We start from the raw sequence: 11,183 nt of genomic DNA, 5'->3' as shown, positions 1-11,183 counted from the left end.
AGGACCAGAGGAGAAGAACCTGCTGCAGGGTGATGAAGAGGAAAATGGTTCAGGAGTGAAAATGTAATTAAGTGAGGGAGGAGTAAGATGGGATAGGGACATAAACTGGCAGGGGAAAAGTGTGGGACTGCCTACCTTTTTCTGTAGTAACCCAGATTCTGAATACCAGTTCTGGGGAGATAAACAGAGATGCATCCTATTTTTCCAGTTCAGCTATAGCAGCGGTTCTCAAACTGTGGGTCAGGATCCCAAAGTGGGTTGCTGGGGCTCAGGGCCCAAGCCAAAGCCCAGGGGATTTAGCCGTGGGTGGTGGGGATCAGGTTACAGGCCCCTGGCTGGGGCTGAAGCCCTTGGGCTTTGGCTTTGACCCCTTCCCTAGCCGGGGCAGTGGGGCTCAGGTTTTGGCTTTGGCCTCCCCACCCTGGCCAGTGGGACTCAGACGGGCTCAGGCTTCAGTCCCCCTCCTGGGGTAGTATAGTAATTTTTGTTGTCAGAAGGGGGTTGCAGTGCAATCAAGTTTGAGAACCCCTGAGCTATAGGAATACAAAGGGTGCATTGTTGCAAAGTTACATACATTATAACATTATAAACAGCAAGAAGTTAAAAATTTTAGACTTCAGAAATCATTTTGCATTTGACATCAGGAGTTATTTTAAGGACAAGATAAATGTACCACCTTGCAAGCAGTAATCCAATTTGATAGCGACCTGTGCGTAGGGTTGGTAAGTTTGAAATAGGATAACTTCCTTTCCTATGTGCTTGAAAGCTAGAGATACGGGATCAAGTGTTTTGCTCGTAGAGAGTTGAAGTGCAATGGCTGCTTTATTCCAGAAGTGTGAAAGCCCTACAATACAGAATGACATGACCTGAATACAGGGAAAGTAATACTGTCACACAATAAACACTATATTTATAGAACAGGGTAACAATGTACAGGGCGGCATTTAATTAGCATATATTGACCACTTAGCCATTTCTCTTGAGTGGCAAGAGTAGAAGCTGGAGAGGTGTTTAGGATTCATTAAGAGCAAACCCATATCCTAACTTGGGTCTAAATCCTGCAAACACACTTGTAAAATAAAGTTGCACTTGTCCATAAGTGGGACTATTCAGGTGTGTAACTTTACTCATGCAAGTGTTTGTGGGATTGGATCCAACATATGATAATAAGATATAAAATCTATTAACAGAAATGAAATGTATGTCCATTTCCTACTGGCAATTTTTTGGATGAGGTTAAGACCCGAGCTGAGTAAATAATTGATTTTTCAGTTTGCTGGCAGCTTAACAAAAAAAAAAAAGCACATTTATTTTGGGTCAACCCACATTTTTTCAGAATTTTCACCCAAACAGTAAAAAAATAATTGTTTCCATTTTGGGCCTTTTAAACTGTTTAAGTAAAACCAAAGAAAATTCTGAAACCACTGCCAGTTTTCATACACTGAGCCATCTCACTTCTTCCTTCCGTCTCTCAACCCCCACCTCCTGACTTCCCCTGACTGTCTTATGCACTTCTCCAGTTTAGTCACACAAAGGGATTGAGGTGTTTAACTCTCATTGAATGGTGCCTAGAAACCTTTGAAGATCTGGGCCTAGGTGTCAGAGCTCACATGATTTCTGCATACATACAAGCAGCAAGAGGAGTCTGCAAGGCATGCTGTACATTACGGAAACACTATTAATTTAACTACTGATATAGTTAACGTGGCAATAACAGAAGCATGTTTTTACATATTGTTGTATATAGGTAAGTCCGATATTAAATGCATAGACTTGTATACTATTGTAAGTGCTTGTGTCGGAATGATTCTTTCAAGCAGACCAATGCTATCAATACAATTTAAACTTCGGAGTTTAAATATATATAGCTATATATATAGCCTGGAGTTTGACTCTAGTCTCTCTAATACTTTCTGAAAAGATAACTGAACTTTGACCAGCTCTTCAGCCAAGATCGAGGCTGACGTGCAAAAAGGAGAGTGGTCCACAGCTCAGGTTCGATAGACCCAGGCAGACACAATCTTGCATAAATGGTCAGCTGAAAGAGCAGACATAGCAATGGTCCCACTGGGTGAACAGTTAGCATGCAGGTGGGTAGCTAGAGCCCCACTATTTAAAAAATACCGTTATTAGTTTCTCCATCTATGATGAGTTGGGGGGGATAACAAGCAGTGTGGAGGTGACCCAAAACTCTGCCCCTAAACTTCTCCAGCAGGATATCAAGTGACAACCGTGAAAACAAACAAGTAAGAATCATTGCATCATTAAAAGAGACGCGCTTTGCCTGAACATACCTGCAACTGTGTGGTGCTATTTTTTGCAGTTTTGGAAAGCTAGTTTACTCAGTTAATTCTTTTTCTGGGTGTTACACACCCCTGAAAGATGATAAAATGAGCATAGTCATAGCCTGGGAAAGGAGAAGTGTTAAGCAGCAACCTAATACCTGAATCTGCTTTATGTGGTCACTCACATGGGCAGTCCTCTTCAGAAGAAAAGGAAAGAAAAAAGCAGTCTTCACTGTTATATAGTTAAGGGGGCCATGAAACTTCACTGTACCAGCAGCCAAAGAGGGTCCTTGATGCAAATGAAGTCCCTCCATTTTGTTGGAACGTTGTACACGTATGGAGTATTCTTGGCAGGAAACGGAGTCTCTCTCTCTCACACACACACACCCCCACCCACCCCTAGGCTAATCCAGACAAACTAACACCAGATGGAAGTTTCTAGTAGTTCTAATTTCAACACAAAGTAATTGAATTCAAACATAACATTTCAGGGCATTTCTGAGCATTATTGATCACGTTCTCCTTGTGAGCATTTTACAGAAGTGTCAAACATATTGGCAGTATTTCATGTTGACTAAACAAAAGTCTTGTCTGTTAGAAATCCATTTCCCTATTCCATCCTTAGCTGCTTTGAGTCCTCAAAATTTCATAGCATTATTTTTTCGAGGTATGACATTTTAAAACCATCACCGTTATGCATTTAATTCCCATCATCTAGGACATCTGGGAAGAAAAGTGTTTAAATCCTACTCATTTACTGCTGTAATCTGTGATTCAAAGATTAAATGGAGAGGTTTTAGTTATTGACATTTTATTTTTTCCAGTATGCTTAAGCCAGCCTTGTCATTCAACCTTTCAGTGTGTTCTGTACCACAATTAATGTTCCCAGCGAGAAAAAAAACTTAAAATAAGTCAGTGGAACTGGAGCTAATGGCTTCAAGAAACACTTTTGATCTCCAGAGCTTTTACCTTATGATAACATTTTAATATCCTAAAAGTGGCTTGAATTTCTGCAAGAATGTGTTCAGTGTATTTTGAATTGGAACATTTCTTCCCTAATAAAAAAAACTCCAGTACTTTGAAATGCCAAATATATTAGAGCTACATATTACTGTCTGAAAGAGAAAACCTCTTCTAAAGCTAATATTTAAACACACACTGTTACACTTCTCCAGCTGGTGTACGTGGTTCCCTGCCACAAATCAGACACAGTGCAGATAAATACACTGTTCAAGCTTATTATAGACACCCACCTCCACCCACCCTTCAGTCCCTCACACACTATTCCATTTCTAGGAGGCCTCATCTGAGCAGACTCTGCCAAACATGCCCAGGGCTTGATTAAGGCATCTCTTCCAGTTCCACAATACAGTTGCCACCATTCAAAAGTCAACAGTATTCAAGAGTCTCAGTAGACCAGAAACATTCACTTTCTCTTTTGATTTAACTGACCGATTGTTTTGGGGAATGCACATTACTGAAGCAGTCAGATAGCCGACATACTTACTAGACCACAGAGCACTGTTGACTTTAACAAGTGACTCCTACTCCTGTCTTTACTGAAGCATCTCATGAGGTCTTAAGCAGGAGCTTGGCCCGTGTTTGTCCAGTGGCACGGTAATTTAGGAAATAGGAAGCTAGCTATTGACACCTGTTGGCGAACAGGGAGAAGAGCAGCCCAGAGCTGCATCAGAGCTCCAGGCGAACAGGTAACTTCAAGGTGGGAGATGGCACAGAAGGGGCAGCCATGCAGAGGCAAGTAGCTGTGCTGACGGGCTTTTGCTGAAGCCACAGAGTGTAATGGCATAGCTGAAGAACTCCTGTAAGGGCCCCCCCTGTCCAGCTATTAATAAAAGACTAGATGATAGAGCCCCCTGGAGCAATCCAGACAGCACTTCTCCAGTGGCTAGAAATAGACTTGCCTGAACTCTGGTCTCCACCAATCCTGGACAACAAACAGCGAGTGAAGGCACAGCAAAGAAAGTAGCTACTGCAGGAGATGTATTGCAGTCCTCCTCTCTCAGTGTAAGACTATTGCCAAGACCCCCGCTGGGGTGGAAGTCACACATTTACACAGTTCCTTTATTATTGCTGGCTTCCACGTGTTTATTTTGTGCCCTCTTTATCCCCTAATAAAGTTTTCCTTGTTTTAAACTTTTTGCTAAGTGGGGAAATGTTGCCTATCAAGAATGCCCGTGGGAGGTAATTTAGTTTTCCAGCTTTTTGGGTGGGGCCTCAAGCCAGTGCTATTTCTTAAGTTTCTGGAAGGAACCTTGGATAATTGAATTCAGCCCTTTTTGCCGAGACAATGCCTGGCAGGAGAGTCAAACCAGTATTAGAAATAATGCTTTCCTTCAATGACAAGGAAAGAATTTTATTATCCTTGAATATGTTTTTGTGCCCTTTCAAACATGCTTATTCTCACAAGACTTTGCTCTAATTTCATATACTGTAGCTGGCAGTGCAAAGCTGAGCCTTGACTCAAACTGAAAAGTGATCCATAAATGGTTGTGAACACAATAGTCTGTGTTCCCAAAAGATCAGATCAAGGTTGACTGGGGACAGGGATGGGGGAACTGCAGAATAAGAAACTGATGAAGCAGTTTTCAAGGTATGCATTCAGCTGTTTGAATTATGTTCCTGCCATTAAAATACACAGTAGATAACTGTTTTAAATAGCCCCTGTCAAGATTGCTAGGAGTACCATACCTTGACATTAGGTCTCTAGTAAAGTGGCTACTTCCAGGAGTTTCCTATTTAAAAGGGCTTTTATTCTGCTTCAAACTGAACATTGTGGCAGCTCAAAACATGAATAAGAGGTGGGGAAAGTAAATGTTTGATTTACTGAAGAATTCCAGCAAACAAACAGATGCACTCTTGTCCCTGCAGACAAGCAACATGCACAGGGAAAGAAAAATTACTCAAAGCAACAGGGAGCGGGAGATGGGGCAAAGGCTAAGAGAGAGAGAGAGAGAGTTATGTAATGTCAATATATGTTCTGTTTGGCTGATGTAAAAGTTCACTGTAGGATTACAAGGGGTTAATTCCACTTATACAGGAAAGACAAGAGCTTCAGCTAGCCACCATTTACCCACACAAGGGACAATACTAGACCTGTTTTCTTTGACGTCCTCTCTCTGACCTGCTATCAAGCTCAACAGACCAGTCTGGCAGGGGTTGGAGGCCTTCACAGGTTCCTTTGCATCTACAACTTAAGCCAAAGGGCTTTGGGTGTATAAGCAACATTCAAGGAGGGGGAAGTGGTGGTCAGGGACTGTTCAAAAGGAACAGGCTGACTCAGAGACAGGCCTTGTGGAGGGGGTCAAAGGCAGCTGGGCCTTATCCCTGGAAGTTGAGGTGAGAGACATGCATATAGAGTGTTTTAAAGTCCTTCTCTCTTATGCTTTGCTGTATTTGTAGCATTAAGATTAAACAATACTTGGTTCTAAGAAAGCTGTCTGGTCACAGCCTCAACCTCTGGTCACAGCTCCCAAAGGAAAGACTTGCAGGTGGTGAGCCCAATTGGACCTGCTGAAACATCACATTTGGGACCAGCATTCCCTCTAAAATTTGTTTGTTCTGAGTGGGCTACCAACTCCACCCAGCACTACATATTTGCCCTGGGGCAAGCTTACACTTTTCAAAGCAGTACAGTGACATGTCAGCAATACATATACACATGGATCACACAACAGTGAGTTGAATGCCCGTCAACTTTCCAGAGTTGGAGTGTTAAAAGCCACACAATAGTCAGAAACTCAGAAGTCCCCAACTTTCCCCCTCCCTCCCCATGAGCCCATACACCCATCCCCTCCCAGGAGATTCAGCCTTTGAGGGATCCCCCTACTGTCCCCTTCCAAGAGCCCCTGCCTCCCCCCACCCAACTCCTTACCCCTCCCTGCAGGCTTGCATCTTCCTTGGGAGAAAGGATTTTAGGGTCTGTCCCTCTCTGTCCCACAGCCAGTCCCTCCCCACCTCGGGTCCCCCGGAGGGAGTTGCCAGCGCAGCCTGGAGAGAATCACACAGAGCAGACACCCCTACCTCAGCAGTAGCATGGGCTCCCTTCCCTGCATTGCTCCCCTATTCCATGGTTCTCTGCCAGGGGCTCATTTCCTTGCCAGAGGATGTGGTGAAGGCCAAGACTATAACAGGGTTCGAAAAGGAACTAGATAAGCTCATGGAGGACAGGTCTATCAATGGCTATTAGCCAGGTTGGGCAGGGATGATGTCTCTAGCCTCTGTTTGCCAGAAGCTGGGAATGGGTGCCAGGGGATGGATCACTTGATGATTACTTGTTCTGTTCATTCCCTCTGGGGCACCTGGCATTGGCCACTGTTGGAAGACAGGATACTGGGCTAGATAGACCTTTGGTCTGACCCAGTATGGCCATTCTTATGTTCAGTACCACCAGCCTCTGAACAGCCTCCCTGCCCTCCCTATGTTGTGCCCCTGACCCCTACCTCCCAACCTCACTCCTTAGCCTTCCCTGCTGGCTTGAGATTTTCCATGGCATCAGGTTCCAGAAGAAGGGCCCAGCAGGACCCAGTTGCTGGCCATACTCCCACCAGAGCTGGCATCCTCACCCCTCCCGGCTGGCTCAAGGCTTCCTGCCAGTCCCCAGCACCCAGAGATGCTGCAACCTCTGGCTGCTTAAGGGCCTGGGTGCCAGCCACACTTCCAGCCAAGCGAGATGCACGGTAGGTACCCAATTGCTGCATGGCTGCACATGTGCACAGCTTAGGGGGAATGTTGGCTGGGATTCAGTGAGCTGTAGTCAAAGCCCCAGTCTAGAAGTGGGAGAATTGTGGGATTCCACCCTAGGACAGATGAAGACAAAAGGGCTAAATCCTGAGTGGTTGCACTGAGAGAGACTAGAGAGGGGGTCAAAAGTACAACTAGTCCTGTAACCGTGACAAGCTGCTCCTCTACGCAAGGATGAAGCAAAGCTTTGCTTCCCTGCACACTAAAACGCCTTCTCCTGGATCTGTGTCCCAACCCTGCAAAGCCCACAGGAACCACAGCTCTAGCTTTTGAGCAAAACTGTGCACAGCGCCTGCAGAGTAGGGAGCAGCAACAAGGAGCCTTCCTGCCTTGCATGCAACCAGAGGCCAGGTGCAATCATAGGCCTTGCATGCCAGTGAGCACAAGGACCTCAAGTCTAGCAGCCAGCGCTAACCTCCTAGAGCAGGTAGGGCTATGCTCAGAGGCTTTCTGAAAATCTAAGTACACTATATCCACTGGATCCCCCTTTTCTACATGCTTGTTGACCGCCTCCAAGAATTCGAGTAGATTGGCGAGGCATGATTTCCCTTTACACAAGCCATATTGACTCTTCCCCAACAAATTGTATTCATCCATGTGTCTGATAATTCTGTTCTTTACTAGAGTTTCAACCAGTTTGGCTGGTACTGAACTCAGGCTTACTGGCCTGTAATTGCCAGGATCGCCTCTGGAGCCTTTTTTAAAAATTGGCGTCACATTAGCGATCCTCCAGTCACCTGGTAGAGAAGCTGATTTAACGACAGCTTACACACCACAGTGAATAGTTCTGCCATTTCACATCTGAGTTCCTTCAGAACTCTTGGGTGAATACCAGCTGGTCCTGATGACTTATTACTGTTTAATTTCTCAGTTTGTTCCCAAACCTCCTCTAATGACACCTCAATTTGGGACAGTTCCTCAGATTTGTTTCCTAAAAAGCAGGGCCGGCTCCAGGCACCAACGTTCCGAGCAGGTGCTTGGGGCGGCGGTCAGAAAGGGGCAGCAGAGTTTCCACGGTGGCGGCAATTCGGCGGCAGCTTTTCCGTTCTGCCAGCCATGGTGGCAATTCAGCAGCCGCTTCTCTCCCCCCTGCCACCCACGGCGGCAATTCGGCGACAGGTTTTTTCCACTGCTGCAAAAACGGTAGAGCCAGCCCTGCTAAAAAGAATGGCTCAGGCAGAGCCATCCCTTGGGTAGGGCGAATTGGAGTGACCACTCTGGGTCCTGCGCTTTGTGGGGCCCCACAGGCCAGTGTGATTGGCCGGTGCAGTCGGTCCCAGAAGAGACGAATTCGTCACTGCCGCCCTGGGCCCTGCACACCCCTAGGGACAGCCCTGGGCTCAGGTTTGGGAATCTTCCTCACATCCTCAGCTGTGAAGAGCAATGCAAAGAATTCATTTAGTTTCTCCGGGAGGAAACTATCATCCCTGAGTGCTCCTTTAGCATCTCAATTATCCAGGGGCCCCACTGATTGTTTTAGCAGGCTTCCTGCTTCTGATGTACTTAAAAAAAAAAAAAAACTTTTTGCAGTTAAAAGGCTCACTCATGGGAAGAGTGCACGGCCAACCTTGAAGAGGCTGCAAAGTGTCTGAGCTTCACTGGTCCCTGATCCTGCAAAACCCTTAATCATATGCTTGCCTGTAAGCATGTGCTTAAGCACTTTTCTGATACTGAGCCAGAGTGCTTGGCTCCTCACAGGATCAAACCCACTGGGCTTGCCTCTGCTCTCATATGCCTCTAGGATCTTCTGCTGCGGTGATGCAGCTCTACACTACCTCCCCCCATTGGCTCTGTATACCACCGCGGAGCCATAATGAGTAGAACAACAATGCTACTTACACCCACACAAACCTTCTCTGTGAAACAATGTTGGCAGTCACCTGTCCCAGCCTCTGACTGCTTGCTAATAAATTTAAGTTCCAGCAGATGTATAGTAATCTATACTATAATTTGGAGTGTCTCTGATCAGCTGCTGAACATACTATGTGCCACTGATTTGAGTGAGAGCGTGTTAGACTCTGAAATTTAAAAAGCTCCCACTCCTCGTTCTCAGGAGTAGCTCCCCTGAAGACAAGAGAGAGTTACACTGGAGTGAGAGGAAAAACCAGATGCCGAAAGAGTTCTGCATATTTGAAAGCTTTTTTTTTCCCCCTTTCTGTTCACATTTCCACCCCACCCCCAACTTCTGTACTTCTCCACGGTCATGTTACAAGCGTGAGGCTGAATGCTGAGAAGACAACTTGGTGCATACCCAGATGGTCATTGTCAGGTATAATAATTGCCAGTGGTTCATAGCAAGTTTATTAGTTAATTCCCATAAGACCCTGTAATGCAGAATATCCAGAACAGCTGATCTGTATGTATTAATTTCTCTCTCCAAGGGCTCCTTGCCTGCTTTTCATCAACACCGATATTGACGTAGTTTTCATTACTTCCTAGTTGCTCACATGCCACCTCTTTATTTTTCACCTTAAAGAAAAGCAATTTAATAGCACAGCCATTGTAGAAGCCTTGTTGATTTCCTCTCCCTTCTTGTTTATGGAGCTAATTTTTTCTTCATTTCTGTCCTTCAGTCCTGATATGTGCTGAAGGGCTTCTACAAGTATATTTGCCCAACTTTAATTGCTACCAGGGGATTAATGCCTTCAAAATTGGCTACAAAATGTGTCTGTAAGATTACACTGAGTCTTCAGAGTCTTCTTTTCACATCTTCATACCTTCATGAAAATTCCTGTGTGGGTTGCGTTTTCCTTGCTTGGTCTCAGTGCATATATAAGTCTGAGTAGAATCTAGTCTTTTGAGTTGTGCAAGGCTAAAAGCAGTTAACATTTTCTGCTGTATGAAAGATCCATTTTCTTCCAGAGGGTTTCCACTAACTAAAAGGTGAATTTTCATTGTTCCTTACATTTCTAAGGACTGGGAATGAACTTTACAGTTTGAAGCTTTTCAGGTTGTTAGGCCTTTCTGAGGATGAAGCAACTGCAGGACTCAGCCTTTATTCAGTGAAAGTGCCTTGGAGATCTCTCCGATACTACTAATTACTCCCCTGGGGCCCACTTCCCCACCTGGACTGGAGTAAACCAACAGTAGTGGAATTACACGACTGTAGAAATCAGTGAGGAGAACCAAGTCAACTGTATCTGTAGTAAGTGAAGAAAACCCACCCCTACAAAGCACCTCTATGAAATCAATACCCAGCAGTGTAGAGGCGGTGGCTGAGTAGTAAGATACCAGCTGCTGAAGAGTCAGGTAGGCACCACTCCTCAACTAGCCTACAGCAAAAGGCAATGGAACTATGCGAGTTCACACAAGCTGGCCCTTTAGTCTTCTGTGGATTCCACAATGGCATACGTACATGCACTAAGCTCCCCCATCATCGCAACCCTATCCAGTTTGTCCAAACCCTACAGTCCTTATGCTGGCAACACTCCCAGGGACTTCATTTCCACAGAAATGAGACCGAAGAGGCCTATTAGGTTATCTAGTCCACCTCCTGCTAGCAGGGGATGCTTCATTTTGGTACACTGGCCAGCCGAGGTTCAGAGGTCTAAAAGCAACAGGGTTCCACTACTGCTTTTAAGAGACTGTGCCACAAAGTATTACACTACATCTCACCAGCGGAATTCTTTTCCTGCTATAAACTCCTTAGGGACTACAGGACTGCCCCCTCGGGCATGTCTACAGCCAAGCTGGGAGGTGCGACTCCTAGCTCACGTAGATGCACCCGTGCTAGCTTGAGCGTCATAGCCAGGGTAGCCCGGGTGGCAGCTCGCACTACCTACCCGAGTACGTACTCACCCTGGTGGGTGTACTTGGGTGGTTAGCTCAAGCCCTCCCCCATGCTATGCTGACTGCACACTGCTATTTTTAATAGTGCAGGTATTTCTACACAAAGTGGGAATCACACTCCTAGTTCTTATGTTGCCGGAGGGGTTAGATTCCATTAATCAGGTACATGCAAAACAGGGATAAACAAGCAGTTGATCTCCTTCAGGTATGTGCATGATGCCTTTGGGGGGAGGGGTAGCTCAGTGGTTTGAGCATTGACCTGCTAAACCCAGGGTTGAGAGTTCAATCCTGGAGGGGGCCATTTGGGATCTAGGGCAAAAATTGGGGATTGGTCCTGCTTTGAGCAGG

General features: G+C 45.6%; 1 long non-coding RNA gene across 1 annotated transcript in view; it reads right to left on the bottom strand.

Annotated features, from left to right (window-relative positions):
- Nucleotides 1-682: 682 nt before the first annotated feature.
- The window catches only part of LOC140916956 (uncharacterized), a 107,968-nt gene continuing 97,467 nt past the window's right edge, over nt 683-11,183 (bottom strand). The window contains exon 4 of the long non-coding RNA XR_012160694.1: nt 683-844. This is a non-coding gene — a long non-coding RNA (uncharacterized LOC140916956). The remainder of the gene's footprint in view (nt 845-11,183) is intronic.

This window comes from Lepidochelys kempii, chromosome 9, assembly GCF_965140285.1.
Source record: "Lepidochelys kempii isolate rLepKem1 chromosome 9, rLepKem1.hap1, whole genome shotgun sequence".
In the NCBI taxonomy this organism is placed as follows: Eukaryota; Metazoa; Chordata; order Testudines; family Cheloniidae; genus Lepidochelys; species Lepidochelys kempii.
This window is presented reverse-complemented; position numbering and strand designations above follow the sequence as displayed.